General features: G+C 41.7%; 1 protein-coding gene and 1 long non-coding RNA gene across 3 annotated transcripts in view; one reads left to right on the top strand and one right to left on the bottom strand.

Annotated features, from left to right (window-relative positions):
* The window catches only part of LOC126383932 (uncharacterized), a 30,094-nt gene extending 29,093 nt beyond the window's left edge, over positions 1 to 1,001 (top strand). Inside the window, exon 3 of the long non-coding RNA XR_007569203.1 lies at positions 889 to 1,001. This is a non-coding gene — a long non-coding RNA (uncharacterized LOC126383932). The remainder of the gene's footprint in view (positions 1 to 888) is intronic.
* Positions 1 to 20,395, bottom strand: part of doc2b (double C2-like domains, beta) — a 245,734-nt gene that overhangs the window by 168,443 nt on the left and 56,896 nt on the right. The gene's annotated exons all lie outside the window — the stretch shown is intronic.

Genomic DNA, 20,395 nt, shown 5'->3' with positions numbered 1-20,395 from the left:
CCATATCAAGTTTGCACCTCTGTTTCGTGTTTTAATGACATTTTAATGCTTTATAGGCAGGAACACACATAACCCTTACTTCTCCGCATGGGGTCCAGATAACGAGTGAGGAGGATGGCGGGAATCTACAGGAAATGACGTTACCGAAATGTCAGAGGTCACACAACAAAAATCGAATTTGCCAAAATAAAATAAATACAGAAACAAGTATGAACACATAAAAAAACAAAATATGAATAAGTACGAAAGATAGACTTGGTAAAATATTATAACAATTAAACATCGGTTACACGAACATAGCATCCTTTTAAAACACTTTGAAGACCATCATCTGTTTTGGAAGATAAATTCTGCATGCTGTGATCATTTTTTACTTTTTTGTGTGTTTGTTTTCTGCAATGAAATTGTGGGAGCAAGTTAAAATTGCAAAAGATAAAAAAAGTTGCCATTTTTGTTGTATACCTATGAATCCATCTGTTTTCATCTGAGTCGCGGGGGCAGCAGGCCAAGCAAAGCACCCCAAACGTGGGGAAATGCGTCCATCTAATGATTATCAGACCACCTTGAGGTTGGTTTTTGACCACACCAAACATTCTTTGAAGGTTTAGACATTTGTTTCTATTTTCCTTTCCTCTCAGGGTTTTTTTTTTCCTAACATTGTGATGTGCTGCACTGATTGTTTACCACAAAGCAAACATGGGCTGTGATCGATCAATCCATCATTACCTCCCGCTGAGCTGAATCAGACAGTTCATGACTCATTTCCTCTTCTGATCAATTCAGTTACAAACCATTGCCTCTGCTCTTTTTCTGTGAAGGTTAATGTTTCATAAAACTGTAGTAATTTCTCTAATGTGTAGCACTACCTTGTCTCCTTCTCTTGCACAGAGGTTGAGAGGTCAAGGTGGATATTTGGCACACAAAGACTATGACAGTAGAAATGGCGGCTCGTGTCCTGCGTCAGGAGTGTGGTTGAGTTACACTGTGAAAACACATTTAAGGTAAGAGAAACATCATGCTTTTGGTACCATAACGATACAAACATTATTTGTGCTTTAGATGCTGTGGTACAACCCGATTGCCAGAAAATTTTTTTTGCAAACCACACGCTAATTTGTAGTGGTTTAAACTTAACATTTCTAACAAGATTATGGTTAATGTGTGGTTATGTTTCGGCACAAAAAACACTTTCATATTGTTAGGAAAAGATCATAATTCGACTTTATATACCCATGTCTGACAGCACAAAAAGTGCTGAAAAATGGTGACAGCCAGCTTTTGTGCTGCCGGAATGGGAAAGCGATGACAGGTCACTGAAAAACACCCTCATTCGTTTGGCGCAAAAGGCGCTAGGAAAGCGTGACAGGTTGCTGAAAAAAAACCACCCATGTTTAGCGGCACCAAAGCCACCCAAGTTTGGTGGCACAAAAGGCGCCGGAAAAAACGGTGATGGGTTGTGTAAAACACGCCCTTGTTTGGCAGTTTAAAAGTTGCTGAAAAAGCAGCGATACCAAGTCTGCTTAGAATGCAGTGACTGGTCACTAAAAACACCCTCATTCATTGGCACAAAAGCTGCATGGAAGCTGCAGGCTACTAAAAAAAAAAACACCCATATTTGGTGGCACAAAAGCCGCTGGAAAAACGGTGATGGGTTGCGTTAAAGACATACTTGTTTGGCAGCAGAAAAATTGCTAGAAAAGCGGTGACAGGTTGCTAAAAACAGCCTCATACGTCAGCACAAAAGCTGCTGGAAAAGCCATGATGCGTCACTGAAAAACACGTTTGGCGGCACAGAAGCTGCTGGGAATGCAGCGGCACAAAAGCCACTGGAAAAGCAGTGATAGGTTGTTAAAAAAAACACACTTTCTCTGCAACACAACAACCGCTGGAAATGTTGCTGTAGCTTGGCAGTCGACTGGTGTCATGCCATCCACCATCTCCTCCACCTCCCAATGACAAATTCAGTTTATATACCACGTCACTTTAGAAATGTTGATACAATACGTATGAAATGTACAGATGTATCCATGGTTTGCAGGAATGTACACTGCCAACATTTCCCTCTGTGACTGGGCTGTGTGGTATTACTTTAAAGTTGTCACTGTGGAAGTCACGTGCTGAAGCTTTAACTTTGTCATTATCTGACAATACTGAAAATTCTATGTAGAAGGTCACAGCATGGGATATGTGGTTTAAGTTGGGAATCTTTTTAATCCACAAAGGGGACAGAGATGAGTTTAGGACCCACTGGTTTAGTGAGTGCTCTTTTAAAATATTGTGTGCTCACATGACAGTATGATCTAAAAATGTATGTCAGCCTATTGCAACAGCTCAATTCTGTTTTACAAATAAAATGCAGAGTAAAGTGAATAGATGTGGGTTTACCCTCTGTGACATTTTGCAGTTTTATAAGACAGGATGATTGTAGAATTTTCTCTATATCCACATCTTGTTTTGAATCACTGACTTATTAATTTTGTGTCTGTGTGTTTGTGTGTGTGTGGTTGGGTGTGCGTACAGGCACATATGTGTTTATCTGGTGTGCATGCATTAAGTCTGTATAATGTGATTAGCGTATCTGCCTGCACTCTGGGTCTTTCCGAACCACTGAGAAACAGACAGTCTAATCTTGTTGGTTGCTAGGAACTGGGCAAGCTGGGGAATGGATGAGGCAGACAATTTTGTATTCCCATCAAATAGCTTACCACACTGGGCTAGACTTGATCTAATATCAAGGGGGGGGGGGGGGGGTTGTGGAAGAGGGATATGCATTTGGCTGGAAACAATCATATTAGAAAATGTACCGCGGCTGCATGTGGTCACTGTGTGGCTGAATGATTTAAGGCTGGCAGGGTTCAAGAGACGCGTGGAAATGAACAGAGGTGTGGGCTTTGTCCCTGACAGCAGCTTTCAGAGTGACAATTACATTCACTCTTTTTCATGGATATTTTCAGTGATTTCCATAAATGTTTGTATAGAGGGTTTTGTTCCATAAATGTTTGCGTGCGACAGACAGCAGCTCAGCTGTCTATGTGCTATTTTTAATGTGATATGACAAAGGGTGCAATTCAGAGCTGGCACACAAGAGACATTAGGTGACAATATATCATATGCTCCAGGCAAGCTAATGGTGTTGTCTGTATAGGAGAAGTTTTTAATTTTTGAGATTTTTTTCATCTAAACACCTAAAGAGAAGCAGAACATATCAGAGAAACAGTACCTGGAGCAAATAGGCCTTACACCAAAGCTATAGTCCTCATTTTAAAACAGGTATGACGCTAGAATGCTAATGTTAAATATGTTATTTTGGTAGCCAATGTCTCCCCGATTTTGGATTATATTCCTGATAGAACATGTCCTGTTGTGTTTAAAAACATTTATTTGTGATTTTTCACCGTAGGAAGTGGTGCTAATTTCCTTTACAGTCATTCCTGGGTTGCAAGTAAGCTGCTAACATACATGTAGCTATATGATAGCATCAGAGAAACATGATCTTGGTTGCTGATGTTTTCAATAACTTCCCAATTTCCGGTCATTCCTGTTAGAACATGTCCGGGAGTGTTTAGACATTTTATCTGTGATTTTTCACAGTAAGAAGTGGTGCTATACTGCATTAGTCATTCCCTGGCCGCGAGTATGCTCTCAACATAGGCTACATGTAGCTACATGCTAGCATTAGGCAAACATGACCTGATTCATTTCGGATTATATTCCTGATGGAACATGTTTGGGTGTTTTAAACTTGGTAGAAAGTTAAGGTATTTTCCATAGTCATTCCCCAGCTGCAAGTACAGTGCTAACATACATGAAGGTACATGCTAGCATCAAGAAAACTTGTGATCTTGGTCGGCAATGTTGTTAATTTCTCCCTGATTTCAGATTATATTCTTGATGAAACATGTCAGGTTGTTCTTAGAATCTTTTATTGGGAATTTATCATGGTAGAAAGTGGTGCTAATCTCTGTTACAGTTAGTTCCTCAGCTGCAAGTACACTGCTAACATGTAGTTACATGCTAGCATCAGGGAAACTTGTGATCTTGATTGCCGAGAACATTTCAAGGTGTGCTGAGAAATTTTCTTTGTGATTTTTCACTGTAGAAAGTGGCGCTATTCCCCGTTACAGTTTTTCCCAGGCTGCAAATAGCCTGCACTGCTAGCGTACATGTAGCTACACTCTAGCATTAGGGAAACATGATCTTGGTTGCTGATGTTTTCTGTTTCTACCCGATTTAGTATTATATTCCTGATGGAACATGTCAGGGTGTGTTTAGAAACTTTTTTCTGTTTTTTTGTTTTTTTTTAATGGGAAAAAGTGGTGCTATTTTCCATTACAGTCATTCCTGGGCTGCAAGTACACTGCTAACATACATATGGCTACATGCTAGCATCAGGGAAACTTGTGATCTTGGTTGCTGATGTTTTTAATTACCTCTCTGATTTTAGATCATATACCTGATGGAACATGTCATGGTGTGTTTAGAAACTTTAATTGGTGAATTTTCACGTTAGAAAGTGACGCTAATCCCCATTATATTCCCTGGCTGCAAGTAGGCTGCACTGCTAGCATAGGGTTTTCTTAATTTCTTCCCAATTTGGAAATGTCCAGGTATGTTTAGAAATTCTTCTTCTTTTCACAGTCAAAAGTGGCGCTACTCTCCATTAGTTATTCCCTGTCTGCCAGTAGGCTGCTTACATACATGTAGTAGTGTACATAATGTACATGCTAGCATCAGGGAAACTTGTGATCTTGATTGCTGATGTTGTTTATTTCTCCCCGATTTAGGATCATTTTCCTGCTGAAACATGTCTGGTTGTGTTTTATTGGTGATTTTTCATAGTAAAAAGTGCTGCTAGAGACCGTCTATTGAGAGTTCAATTTTAAGTTTAAAGTTGCCAGTTCTATAGTTATGAAGCTATTTTTTGTGTAACTGGCTGTTGTTTATTCTTTATGTTTTTTAAGTATTGATTCAGGCACCATTTAGGCATCAGTACCATTTTGTACGTATCGTTTTAGCGCCAGTAACAGCAAAAACCCAAATGATACCCAACCCTAAACATCAGACTACTCACACCTGTGCTATGTAAGAGAGGATAGTCATTATTCACAGTAAGGCAAGAGTTTACTTGGAAAATGCAAACGTAGATTTTTGAATAGACAATCAAAGCCACTGTTTTTCTGCTGAGGGCTCTTAAGTTATTCCAAATGCATGAAGATGTGTTTGGTTTTCCTGCTGAATTTAGATAACCATAAAGGGAAAAAAATCAGCAGTATTGTTACGTCATTGTGTCTCAGTTGCTTGCACCCACTGGGGATTGAATCTACAACTGTGAAATCCTTTTTGTGTCTGAAGTCCACAGAATTTTTACAGAATTTTTTTTGGCGGCTGGAAACTGGGTGCTGACTATAAAATTAGACATTATTTTCCCAATCTAATGGGAACCCTTATCTTCGCTCACAGGGTACTGAATGTTCTTCTTACTTTTGATTACAGAGTCCTGGTAGAGGTTGTGGTTCAAAAGCTGGTGCTGGCCTGACTGCAGCCCTGTCCCCTTTTGAATTACGCTTTTATTCTGCTTATGTTTTTGCGAAAGACATTCTGAGGGAAACGCAATTGCTGCCTGGAATATGGTCAGTGTTAAAATCATTTCAAATGAAGCGCATAAGACACGTGGCTTGTATAAGGAGTCCGGGGAAGCCCAGAGACATCCCAGCCATCAATCATGTTTGAGCACTTTGGACTCAGACTGTACTCTCACAGTTTCAGGAGTGCTCCATGTCATTCAGGCTGCCTCCTTTTTCTCAGTCAATCACCACCTACTCTTACACTTTCAGACATCTTGAGGTTTCTAGGAAAGTCTCGCAGGGTTTTCCTCCTACCTGGCTGAATGGTTTCATAAAGACAAAGTCTCTTGTTCACCACAACTCATGCGTCCTCTTGGGCTCAGTGCTTGGCATCGACCAATTTTCTCTTCACATCAGCACTCACTAGTCCGTCATCATGCCTCAAATATTCCCCTGCTATGCAGACAGTTCTCAGCCGTGCCTCTCTTTCCACTCCACTGATACATCCACAATACCGTACCTATCTCCATTTCTATTTTCAAGTGGATTTCCTCCCACCACAAACTTACGAGGAACAAACTGAGCTGCTCTTAGTGACACTTATGGGTAAGAATCTCTCTTAGGTCCCAGCATTGATCGTCTCCTGTCTTTGCCACTGTACCTGCCTCCTTGTTGGCCTCTGTTTCCACTCTAACACCCTTACACTTCACCTCATAGTCACTCCACTGACTGCCAATCGTTACAGAGTCACACAGCTGTAAACAGAACTACAGAGGGGATCCAGCAGGGTAAGAGCTGGACAGTCTTCCAGTGGCCAAAGGAAGCATTGCACTGTATGCAGATGCACAACGTGATTTTACAAAATAGGACATGTTCCTGGATCAACATCCCACATGGCATTCCAGAACCAACATTGCAATCAACCAATCACAGCCCTCTGACATCATCAGTATGCTGCTCCTGTGCAGTGGTGTGCACGGGGGGGGGGGGGCACACACCACTGCAAGGTGGTGTGGCCCAATTGTTGAAAAACGCTTGCTAAAGTGCCCTCTTGGGAGCCAAAACGCACGCCAAAGTGCCCTTTTTTTTTCTTTTCGCCCCTGCCCTTCAAAAAGTCTGTGCACGCCACTGCTCCTGTGCTTCTTTCAAAATATCTTTGTGCTTCTTCTGAGCTAAGCTAGTTTTCCAAATTGAAGTTAGTACAGTTGAACAAAATCCTCAGTAACACTGAACAAAAACTTTGTAAGCCACTGCAAGGTTCGCAAGTTATCTTGCTAACCAGGTAGACTATGCTAACAAGTAAGCTTGCCAATAGACCAATTTTGAGTGGACATCAGAAAGAAACAGTTGACATACCCAGAATAAAAATGTCTTCTTGTGCCGTTGGATATCAGAACAGGAACACAGATTAAGATAACCTTCATTTTTATAGAAAATCATAGCAGAGGATGCCGTGGTAGAAAATAAAACTTTGTCTCCAGTTAATTATATTCTTGATATTCAGGATATAATCGCAGCTAGTTACTCCGTAGAGGAGTGTGTGTTTGGCTTACATGAACAGAATTACTGACGTGGTGAAAGATAATTCATTATAATAAGAAATTGTAAAAACTCACTAACTAGCTAGCTATCGCTGTCTACTTATTAACTCCTCGATCATAACAGAATACAGTAACTTTCACCACTGCTCATTTTAGAAAGGACACCACAAGAAAACATGTTCTTTGTTTAGATTAATAAACAGACAGTTGATCGTCGTTTGTTTCTAGTTGTCGGCGATCAGCCATAGGTAGCAAGCTAGCTACGTTAGCTACATCACTAACGTTAGGGTGCCTTTCACTTACCCTGCCTGGATGCAGATGAACCAATCAGAGGGATAAACCAGTAACTAAGCCCATTACAGTGCAGAGCACATAAGAAATAGAAGTAGCTTAGCTCTGAAGAAGCAAAGAGGAAATTTTAAAGAAGCACAGAAGCAGTACACTCATGATGTCACGGGCTGTGATTGGTTGATTGCAGTGTTGGTCCTGGAACGCAATGGGATGTTGATCCAAGAGCATGTCCTACTTGGCAAAATCACGTTGTGCATGTACAGATAATCGGCTACCTATTACTGAGATAGGACGGGGACCAGTGTAACTTCAACACCGCTAATTAGCAGAAAATATACAGCAGGGATCACAAAGGACAATAAATGTGTGAAAATGACATGCAACATTCTGTGTGATTGAAGCTCACAGCTACAACATCTTACTGATCTCTTTTTTTTTATTCTTTATGTGTTATCCATCCTCTGGCTACAACAGAGAAATATCTATTTTGGTGACGCACATTTTCATGCACAAATATAAACACAGCATTTTAGGACAATGTAGAGAGAAGGTAAGCCATGGTGATTCGGTGGGCTTTGACTGGATCAGATAGATTATTATTTCCTATTGAAAACAGGGCTGGTGATGAAAACCAGTGAGTTCAGAAAGGCTTAAGTTGACCCTGTGGCTTTGTGTGTACTTAAAGGATAACTATTCCAGGACAAAATGCAGCAAGGTAGAGGCTATTATTTGAAGTCATTAAGTCAGCATGGAGATCACCTGCAGGCAGGTTACTGCATCACTGTGTTTTAACAGCTAGCAGGCATCAACAACACGACAATAACAACACTGTTGTTATAATTAGTAAAGCTGTCTTAACCAGCTGTGAGCGTCAGACGTGAGTTCTTTCAACAGCTAGTGACAGACGCCCCGTCTCTGTTTTTGTTGTCAGCTATTCTTGCCCTCACAAAAGGACGAGGGAAGACTGCTCGTTAGGCCCGAGGTTTGTAACATTTTGACTTGACATGAACTTGACAGTTTATTGCTGAGCAACACTTGGACATACGGAGGTTGTCTGGACAAATATCTATGGTTTATGATCAAATGATATCACTCAGTTCAGAAAATTCTAAAAATGAAAAAAAAAGTCTTGAGGGGGAAAAAAACTCAGTCATTGTGGAAGTCCCAAATAGCCCGTCCAGTCCCGAAGGTGACACATGATAAAAACTATCACCTTACAAGACCTTAAGAGGGTCATTCTTATGTTTCAAGGTCCTGTGTTCACAAGGTCCCATGTCTCTTTATATAAACTAAAACTATGCTTGTTTGAGCTAAACTGTGCCTCTCCTGGAAAGTAGATGAGGTCAGGCAGCAGCAGCAGGGGGTGGTGATAAAAAGCTGCAGTCAAGTTGGACAGTTTTCTGTAAAGATGCTGTTTCCAGCTGCCTTCAAAAGTGTCCTGGAATTCACACAAGTATTTACATCCTGTTGGATCCATCTGTAGGCCACCTGTGGTTTGCAGACAATGTTATGACCGTTATGATTATTATTATCAACCAGACGAGATATATTTGTTGACAGACTAAATCTTAATTGCAGAGCATGAGACTAACAGCCGACAGTGTTCCATTAAATGTCACAGTTACACAGAAAATTAGGATATTTTATCAAATGTGGTGTTTGTGGTCGAAACTAGGGATGGGAATCGAGAACCGGTTCCTGTTAAGAACCGGTTCCAACTGGTCCAATTCATCGACATCATTAGCCTTTATGCTTAACGATTCCCTTATCGATTCTTTTCATTACGCCGAATCTCTGCTCGTCAGTCAGCAGCCCGTTCAACAACAAAGACGACGTAATGGCGGAGAGACAGAAGCGGTCAAAGCCGTAGCTTCACTTCACGCTGTTGTTAGCCTCCCTGGTGCTGCTAGCTCACTGTGGAGCTTCGGTGCATCCCCGCTCCAGGTGGATGGCGGGCAGGACGCTGTTGTTGTTAGTCTCCCTGGAGCTGCTAGCCCAGTTTGGAGCTTCGGCGCATCCCCGCTCCAGGTGGACGGCGGGCGGGGCGCTGTTGTTGTTAGCCTCCCTGGAGCTGCTAGCTCACTGTGGAGCTTTGGCACATCCCCGCCCCAGGTGGACGGCGGGCGGGGCGCTGTTGTTATTAGCCTCCCTGGAGTTACTAGCCCAGTTTGGAGCTTCGGCGCATCCCCGCTCCAGGTGGACGGCGGGCGGGGTGCTGTTGTTGTTAGCCTCCCTGGAGCTGCTAGCCCACTGTGGAGCTTCGGCGCATCCCCGCTCCTGTTGTAGGATTTCATGGGAACACCAAGGATGGTAAGATAAGGGCAGTTGAGTTGATTTGCACGCTATTTGTTGTTATAATATGCTGGGCTAGCTGCGTTAGCTGCCTCACCTGAGATAGCTGCACTAGCTGCATGGTGTTGACACACTCAGGCTGGGGATGTTTTTTTTTCAAATCTTTCTCATCATCTTTCTAAACTAGACCATGGCTTTAAGGTTCATAATAAAATGTTCTGAAAGCAGATGTATTAGGTTACAAACAACAGGAGGTGATATCATTAATTCACAGGAGGAATCAATAAGGGAATCGATAAAGAATCGGATCGATAAGCAGAATCGATAATGGCATTGGTATCAATAAAATCCTATCAATTCCCATCCCTAGTCGAAACTATGAGCCAGTCAGCTCTTTGATCAGGTGACAGGCAGGCGTTTCCCATCGTGTACTGAGTCTTGCAGTTGTTGGAGAGCCATTGCAGCACCTGGCTCTAAAATCTGTGTTCACATTGTTCTCGTGAGGTCATTATTGCCCATGTTGCATAACGTAAGAGCAAGTCAGGATTAAGGCGGACACAGATCTAACTGGCATGCATTGTTCAGTGATCGGCCGACCCAGTCTCACTTCCAACCTGTCAAACACTGACACTTGGTCAGTGGCCCGTTGGTGTCAGACACCGACGCACAGAGGCTCCCTTTAGCAACGGTATGAGACGATTCAGGCAGCTGCCTTTTTTGGTGCTCTGCACAACTACTTCTGTAAAAAGAGCGAGACAGTCGGCACTGGGTAGGCAGGAGGAGTGGGGGATGGGTCAAACAAACTCCGAATTTTCACCCGGGAGTTGCTGTTTGTGTCCCGCATGAAACCAAAAGTTGATCGCGTTGTTTTAATAGCAATGTAGTGTGCTAGTATGATTAACATACTATGCTAGTGACGTATGTCAGGTGATGTTATATTACCCTAGGAATATAACATCCCTAGCAATATACCCTAGTAATGAGCGTACTTATTTTAGGCCAAACCATGATATATTTTTCTAAGCCTAACTACATTCTTTTGTTGCTGAAACCTAAAATTGAAGGTTTCACCCCGTTCTAATTTTATTTTGAAAAAGACTGTATGCATGTAACAAGCAGAAAGTGTACATTTCCTGTGAAAATGGAAGTCAGTATCACAGACTGTATTAAAGATGGACAACATGACAGCTTACCAAAAGTGTAGACAAAATATCTTAATCGCCCCCTGGTGGCTGGCTGAAGTATAAATGGTCAGATGGGTGTATGGGCAGGAACTTGATACTGCCAGAGATTAGTAGTGCACAGACTCTGGCTCCAAATTATGTCAATGGCTCAAGATGGCTGTGGCTGTATCTGGGATATTTTGGCTTCATTTTTGTACAGTGGGGGTAAGTGATGGCATTGTCCAAATTTATATACAGTCTTGCTCAGCAAGTTGTTGGTAAGAATTATTTGGATCGGTGGTGATCGATTTATTGGAGGCCTGGCTCATCTCAAATGAGCCTGTTGCAATAGAATGGTAAGGGCTAGCTCCGCAGTTGAAATTGCAAAAGAATGAAAGGATTTTGATGTTTCAGATGCAGTTTGAATGGTAAAAGTCTGCTCAGCCAATGTGGAGATAAAGTCTAGGGGTGCTTTCACACCTGCCCTGTTAGGTTCGGTTCAATCAAACTCAAATTCGTTTGCCCCTTAAGTGTGGTTCGTTTGAGCAGGTGCAAACACAGCAATCACACTCAGGTGTGCACCAAAACAACCGGACTGACACCTTCTTGAAGAGGTGGTCTTGGTCCGGTTACAAACGAACTCTGCTGCGGTTCGTTTGTGGTGAGAACGTGTTCCAACCTCAATCTGAACCAGCTGCAGTCACATGACACATTGTTTGGATTAAACATGAGCATGTTACAGTCCTGGAGGATTATTAATGTGCACCTCCTCCTGTACTGCCTTAATATGCACATTCAGCACATCCAATGCATCAAAACATTGTTTTCTAGTTGGAGCCGCGCCTCGTTTTCAAACTGTATGGTTTGACTAAAATGAACAATGACAGCAATATAGTCCACGATGACCTTAAATCAGCCTGCGTAGTTGTCCCTCCATTGTGACATTAGAAAGTGTTACATTTATCTTGCAAGTGTACTCTTCTTCAACGTTTGGTTTACTTCCTGAATTTTTCTCACGTGGAAATTCTGACCAATCAAGAGCAGCTTTCTCGTGCAGGCATTTTATCTGGTCTGCTTTTAAATGCTGCCGTGAGAACACGAACCAACTCTAGGTAATTATACAACTTTGTAATGAAATTATTCCCTGATTCAGACCAAAGCAAGACAACTCTAGGTCTGAAAGCACCCTTAGTCAGGAAAACTGTCTCACCCACAAATCTGAGGGCGTGGGTTTGAAGGAGTTTAACATCAGGAGGGAATTAGCTATAGGAGGGTGATTTCAACATATTGACACAGGGACACATACATTGAACATTTAATCTACAGAAAAACATTACTGAGAGCATAAAAACCCTTTGAAATGTCTCCTTAATGATTCATATTGAGAGGATATTAAGCTGGGGAATATTGGACCCTGGGAACATAGATACGCCTCCACTTACGGGGCGCCATAGAAAATAAAACTTGATTAACTGAGTTCTCTCTATTATATATGGCTGTATGCATCTCAAGTCATTAGAGACACATGTGAATTAATGGTAAATTATCTTCTGTGCGCAAGATAATTAACTCGTTCGCACAAGAAAATAATTTGTGCACACACGATGAAAAAAAAAAAAATCACCTTTTGGGACTTTATGGGCTCCTGAGGAAAGGGCTTCACATGACACCATATTATTAAATGTAAGGTCGTGTGTATGTGCAGCACATGTATGTTCTCTGACTGGCAGCTGTGTAATTCACAGAGGCTCACCTCATAAAGCAGATTTATGAATGAATAAAGATACACTGTGTATCAGCACCGCAGCCATAACCACAAATGGCAAACACTGCGTCTTGACTGTGTTCAGCCCACGGCCAATCCGCCCGCTGTCCGGCAGATTAAAGATGTGCAGGGGCGATAGGATTTGGTCACACAGAGAATTAGAGGGGCCGTTCGTTTCTCCCGATGTAGGAATAAAATTGCCTCCAGATCGATAACCTGCTGTCAGACATGACTTGAGTGATCTTGCTCTTATCCCCGAGTTGAATACCAAAACATGTCATGGTACACTGAGCCAGCCCACAGATGCCTCCTTTCAAGAATGGAGGGAAATATGGGAGGGGGTGATATGTCTGAACGGACGGTGTTATCCTTGTGTGACCTTGTGTTTCTCTCCAGAACAGTCGCCTGATACATGAAGAGTTATGTGTTGGAACACATTTTTCTTTCCTGTTAAAACGATGGAATGTATGTGTTTCTGGTGACAGAGCAAAAAATATTACCCTGTGGTAATACAGTGCCAGGAAATATATTTTATGTTTGCATGAAATCAGAGTTTATCATCCCTTTTTGTAGGGTCAAGGGGTTTTTAGAATATATTATAGTATGTTTGAGATACATGAGAAAAGCTCTGTTGGCCTCAAGTGACCGGCTCGATTCACCTGTCAACAGACCTTATTGCCAGCAGACATCATTACTCCTCACAAAAGGTAAATCACCAGTAATCAATAACATTAATTAAGGCTTCATTCCACTTAAATGCCACAGTAAGCTATGCCACAGAGACTGTGTCCAAAGTCATTTCCTGTTTACTATATAACACAATATATTTAACCTTAACCATGGAGCTTTGATTTTCTGCCCAAACCTGATTGGGACCAAATCGACCTGACGGGTTTGAGCCTGCCTAGGCTGTATTTTCTCAACATTCCCCCAGGCTTGAATCCAGGCCCCCAGGAGGTGCGCTGGGCTTTGAAGCCAGTTTTAGTAGTGGCCAAACAGTGGTACTACAATTTCTGGGGTTTGTCACATGATGCCCTGAGCCCCAAAAAGATTTTTCCAATTGACTTAAACTGGGAAAGAGACATCTGTAAATCAGTGGATACACTTTTTTAGCGCGTGATGATTCGTTTCACTACCGGATTTTGATCCATTTGCCCCTTTTACACTGCCAGATTTTCTGCGAATGTTGGGCCGTTTTGCCAGCAAGCTGCAAGCGTTTAGACACACAGAGCCGGATTGGCGAGTTGATCCGAGGTGCCCAATCTTCTGCCTCGTAGGGTAGTCATATTGGCGGAACCCTTTTAGTTTAAACAGTCCGAGGCGGCCTTCTGCAACGGGAGGAGCTGTTGATGACGGCGCACGTGCGACCCACTGGCGGTGGATAAACAGAAAACAGCTGATAGCCGGAATTAGCAAGCAGCTAGTAGCAAGAGGGAAACGCAAACCTGACAGACACTGTAAAGATGACCAACTGGGGAGAGAAGGAATTGCGCGCCCTCCTTGTCCTCGCAAATGAAGAGGCCATTAACCGTCAAGTGACGGGGACAGGGAAGAATGGGCCGACTTATGAGAGAATCGCTGAAGGACTGACCAGTCGCGGCTTCTCTCCCACGTCACTGTTTATGTCACACGCTGAGCTACACGTTTTGTTACTTGCTCACGCCCCCCATTGCCCCAAAAAAGGTGTATTCTGTATAAACAAAAGTAGGTAGGTGGCATTTTGCCGCACTCCCCGATTTTGTTTTTAATCTATCTAAAAAGGGCTATTCATTGTGATGACATTTGAAAAGTCTACAAGAGCCATAAGATTTAATCATTTTATCCCCATTCAAGTCAGTGGCGCACTAAACCTAAAGTTATCCATTCAGCTGGTGGAAGCAAGACGCCTGGCTGCACTCAGTCAGGCTCGGCCACAAGTCTCAAGTGTGTCTTCTCAATGGTGTCAAAGTAGTGGGGACCATCCGTGGATCATCTGGCTAATTTTATAAGTAGCAGTTGAACTATTTTGGTTCATGAGCCACCGAACAATGAACAGGGTCCCGCATTCAGTGCTGTCTCCAGTTCTCCTAATACAAATAATACATTTTCCCACTATTAGTGTGTGTATTGTATCAATTACCAAATGAATACGTTTCAATGATGCTGATCTGATGCTTCAAGAGTTTGGTGCCAGGTTGCAGGTCCATTCTGAATGATCCCCAAGTGACTCGCAAACATGTCAAGTTTGTAAAAAACATACTTTATTTTAAAGGACAGTGAATTTTTGGCTCAAAGCTTTTATTTTGAAGTGCTGTTTCCCGCTGTAGAGTGAGTGAATAATGGACAGCTACTTAACAGAGACAGCTGAACCTGGCCAAACGCTGTCATGACACTGAATATACTGTACTGTGTGGACCTTGAACTAATAATTAAGGAGAAATCTGGACCCTGTGGCTGGACCAGTTGGGAGCCACTGAGCTAAAACAGCCCGAGTACACTTTACTTGGCTTATTTGAGTTTTTAATCAGGCTTGGGCCCAAACCTGCTGCTTGGGTTTGGGTTTGGACGCGGGTTTCTGTCGGGTTGGGCCTGATTTTGGGGGTGCAATCAAAGCTCTATGCCACAATATTATTTGAATGTCCAAATTCTGAGTATGCCTCCACTAAAATCCACCATTCAAAAGTTTGAAATCAGCTGTTATAGTGATGTTTTTTTTCTGTCCTTAAATAACAGCATTTTTAACAAAGATAAAAACAGAATCTTTCAAACACCAACTGTATTACTTACTTTGGAAAAAAACTGGCTCCAAAAGAAGAAGACTTAAATGATTTAAAATTACATTTATGAATGTTCCCACAGTGTTTCATGACTGGGGAGAATACTGTTGGAGCTTGGATTTTGAATTTGTTTTCCAGTACTGAAAAGCGTAAGTGACCCTCAATCATTCGTGTGATTGGGCTCTAAATATTTAGAGGAGCTGTTTTTCTTCAGGCCCTCTGCAGTCTATTCAGTGGTGATTGAAAAGCTCTAAACTGTGATTTGTCAGTACTTTAAGCTGATATTCCAACAGTGCTAACCCTAGACTAAATTTCTATTTCTATTGGTTGTTTGCAGAACAGCTTTGTTAAAGCAACATGTTGCCTGTTAATTCCAGCTTGTTATAGACATTATTGTGCACCAGACTCTGGACCAGGAACCTGTTTCTATTTAAATCTGCACACATTTTGATGCTAAGCTTCTAGTTTCTTTCACCAATGACTGGGGATTTCTTCAATTCTCATTCAGCTCTTGCTCAGAGGGATCTTTGTCTCTGTCTACCCTTTCAGTTGTCAGGCTGGTTGAACCATTGTGCAGCATGTTCTCCTTGTACAAAACAAACCCTCCATACAAAATGAAATCTGTTTATAAAGAGAACTGTCTACAACCTAAAAGATCATCATCAAAGACCATTCAGAAATATAGTATATTCCACTCAGACATCTGATTGTACCCAGTCAAGCCTTCGAAATTTTGAACAGTCGTGCAGATTTCCACAATGAAATGAAAAAAGTCAAGTGTCCACAGCAGGTATATTTAAGCAATATCACACGGGAGGGAGTGATGTTGTACTGTGATATCGTCACGGCTGTGATTCGGCCAAAGACGATCACAGCCGTGACGATATCACAGTACAACATCACGAGCTCGAGTGTGATATTGCTTTTATACAACAGTTCAACAGTTAAATAAGCAAGGCTGATTAAGAAATGTTGAAAAATGAGGACAAAATAGATAATTTAAGCATTTTATTTGTCTTCCGCCAACAAAAATAGTTCCCTCAGGACTCCGCTGTCACCGTTGCTATGTAACGCAGACATGGTGCGCCAGGCACTTACTCTTTATACACATTTATCTGCACGTTTCCATTAATTGTGCAGCCGGTGAAATAAGTCTCTGGTGACTGCATGGTGGACTGTCGCTTCACAGGCACAGCCGACTCTGCCTTCTGATCTGACAGTATGTTGCTTTTCTCCAAGTCATTGAGCTCCGCTGATGAAACACTGACAAACCTGGATGTGTGCTCAGATGGATTCAGCTTCTCCTCTCCCTCATCTTCCTCTGATGACCATTCATAGTTCAATTCAAAACTTATTTTAGGAAATAAATCCATATTTTTGGCTGTTTGACAGTGGATGAATTAATTAGCCTACAACGCAACTGCTGACCTAACTGACACTAACCGTCAGTTTTGATTTGATTGTTGATTGCAATCAGCTGTGAGGCGGAGTGATACATACACAGTGAAATAACCGTGATGTTGTACTCCAATATCGTCACGGTTTTACTGTCTCTCGACCAATCAGATTGCAGGGCCGGAACTAACTGTTGTATAATGCTATACAAATGTACAATGCAATGCATTTTATAGATGGGGAAACTGCTGTGCGACAAGCACAGTGATTAAATCAAGCATCTGAAATCTCGTTTAAACGCTCACTACTGAGTAAAGTATTGATTTTCTTTTGTTAGGGAAGTTGTGAATGAGCAACTCAAGGGTTGAGTCAGCATGCAGAATAGCAGGACCTTGTAATAAGCTGACATGAATGGAATGCAGCCCTTATTAGTGTTATGTGTTTACACCTGTGGTTCTCCTACAAGGGCCAATCACAATGTCTGCTGTGGAATGGTCTGTAAGCACCAAGAAAGTAGCGCAGCTTTGCTTCCAGTTTTCCCAGTGGCCACTCATGGTATTGCAGCAAAAAATCCTCTGGGAAATATAATATTTATTTTCCCCATAAACCACCTTTATTAAAGAGATGTCAGTAAAACTGTTGACATGGGACTTCCAACTGCAAACAAGGTCAATTATGACTTTTTCTACCCTAAATTTTTGATCCATGGTGGTTTAATATTTGTTAATCTTTCCTCAAGCTGAGAAAGGCAATTAAAAATCAGATGCATCAATGCAATGTACAGTTTATGAGCCGAGTTGGAACCCGTGGGTGGAGCTAGTGGACAAAACACTACTGCCCATATTCAGTCTGCCACATACCCTGGAAGTAAACCTGGAAGATAGAAACTTTTTGGGGTACATGCCAGGCAAGCAACTCTCATTGGACTCTCGGAGTACAGTATCCAGGTCTTGTAATATATCTATGATTAGCACCCATGTTGCTAACCGTAGCTTACAACATGAAGACAGACAGCATTTTTTAAGCTGGAGTAATGCAACAGAGATTTTGCTGAACTGGTGGGGAGTCGGGATGAAGATCAGACCCCTGGCACAAAAAGGGTTGAATTCGGGTATCACTTTACTGGAGATGTTTGCGTTGCGTTGTTTACTGCAGTTTATGGAGCTAGCATCGTCACCTCCTCCTGTGAGTGACTGCCACCTCCACTACCTCAGTCTTGCGTTCACAAGTTGTTTTATTCGTTGTAGCTTTTTCAATTAATTCACAAAAAGAACAAAGCAGGTATGCCTTTTTGCACGATCTAAATCTTCATCAAATCTTGTCATTTTCAGTGTGTATGTTGCTAGCTTGGATGTTGTTGGTGAAGGGGATTTTGAAAACAGGAACACGCAGAAAGGGAAAGGGAGAGGCAGGCTTATAGCCACAGTCTACATCCGGTGAGTCACACTGAAGCCAAGCAGACCATTGGTCATGCAAGTTTTTAAGCTGTTCGGTTTGCTGACCAGCTAATTAGCCCTCTAACCTGCAAACCATCATCAATGCAGTTTTCTGTGGATGTTTGTTTACTAACTCGTTCAACGAGCCACGTTTTTTATGAAGAAAAAAAAAGGCAGTAGCTATAAAGCTAATGGGGGGTTGTGGTTCAAAGTCTCTGGCTCCTTTTTGTGATGTCAGGCAGGCTACTGTCTGATTGTTACAAATCCAAAGAGAAAGCTTTTGATTGGCTTTATGCGAAGACTTTCTCTTAAGGTTTGAGTTATTGTTATTCATGAGCACAGAGAAATATCTCGCACCAAGAAACCTTCAAAGAATTCATGATGCTGTGCCATAATGTGATCTGACCTGTAACACAGATGCGTCTTTGTGTTACTGTGAAGAAACATTAAGGGGCTGGATCTTAAGTCCAAACCAACTGGGATCCATTTGCCAGGTTGTGACATCAGTCTGTTATTATTATTTTCTTATTATTATTCCTTCTGTTCAGTCTGGTTTTGATTGTGTAGGCGGCTTTTTAAAGGCATGCAGTGGGTCTGTAATAATCAGCATAATGAAGATTCAGAATATGTTTTAATGTTAACATTAAAAAAAATGTGAGTTTTATTGTTGATGCTGTTTCTACTGAAGCATGCAATTTTATAGATTTGTTAAAAACCCAGAGACTGTGGGTTGTTCTTAAGAACGTCTGCATGGTGGGTGGAATAGAGGTAAGCAGATAAGGAAGACAATAAAGGGAAGACACTGATGCCAAAAATGTGCTTACAGTATATCAGCAGTGCACAGGATGGAGGAGAAATGTACAGTGGAGATTTTATAGATATAGATTTAATAAAAACCTTCAGTTATTCCAATCATGTCCCAGCTGTGTCTGTTTTATTGTTGTTTATGTAATTCTTTAGTGAATTTCAATCATAGCTGCAGATGGTGTGTGATGCAATAATGTATACAGACAGTGGATCAGTGGGGTGCTCCCCATGGTGAGAGGCCCACTCGACGACGTTTCATCTGAGCATGCCTCATATCTTCCATCATCATGTTTCACTAGTACACAGACTGGAAAGTTGGAATCACTTTTAAGCCTGATACCAGTGAGGCACTTCTCACAGCTTGTCCCATCATCTGCTGGCCTTATACAACATATACACTTGGGCCCAAATGTATAGAACAACCAGGTCTCACTCCAGAGTCGTCGAAATCCGGTGCTTGGGCAGATACTTGCAGCGTCAGACACCAACGAAAAAAGCTGTCTTTCAACATTGGTATGATTTGCGACTGGTCGCTGTGACAGTTTAATGGTGCCTAGCGGCGTCAGAGGGAAACGCAGCTTGACAAGAACAAAAGTTAAGGCTGCAAAAGTATGAGTGGGGCAGGCGAGAGGGGTTTTGGATGGGTCTAGCAAACACGGACTTGAAGGATGGTGTTCGCATCTCATAAGATTATAAAACCAAACCCTGTTCTTTTTTCCTAAACCCAACCATGTGCGTTAGTTCTTGTTTTCATAGTAAAATGAATATTTATTAACGTGCACATAAGAGTGAAAAATGTGGAAAGTCTTTGGCGATTAGTCCCCATCGAGATGGTATGATATAAGGAGGGTGATGAATCTATAGCAGAATAGAGAACGATGGCAATGAAAGAATGGACAAAACCTGATCACATTTTATGGTTAAAACTTGTTTATTTATGATTAATAATGTTTGTAGTTTGATATGGCAACACATTTGATCAGTTTTAGCAACAGCAACAAGCTAAGACACCGTTAATTAGGAAGTACTTGTTTGAGGACACTGGGACTTAATTGTGGTTGACAATGTTTAGTTTTTTATACTTATCAGGTCCCACAGATCCCAAGTAGCTAGGAGAAATCAAAAATGCAAACAAAACAGAATTTCGGGTGTCAGGAGGATACAGACTTTCCAGGTCCTTAAATTACACTGCTCAAAAAAATAAAGGGAACACTAAAATAACACATCCCAGATCTGAATGAATGAAAAATTCTTATTAAATACTGTGTTCTTTACATAGTTGAATGTGCTGACAACAAAATCACACAAAAATTATCAATGGAAATCAAACTTATTAACCCATGGAGGTCTGGATTTGGAGTCACACTCAAAATTAAAGTGGAAAA

The sequence above is a fragment of the Epinephelus moara genome, chromosome 3 (genome assembly GCF_006386435.1).
Source record: "Epinephelus moara isolate mb chromosome 3, YSFRI_EMoa_1.0, whole genome shotgun sequence".
Lineage (NCBI taxonomy): Eukaryota > Metazoa > Chordata > Actinopteri > Perciformes > Serranidae > Epinephelus > Epinephelus moara.
The sequence above is the reverse complement of the archived record's forward strand: the minus strand, read 5'-3'. Positions and strand labels throughout refer to the sequence as shown.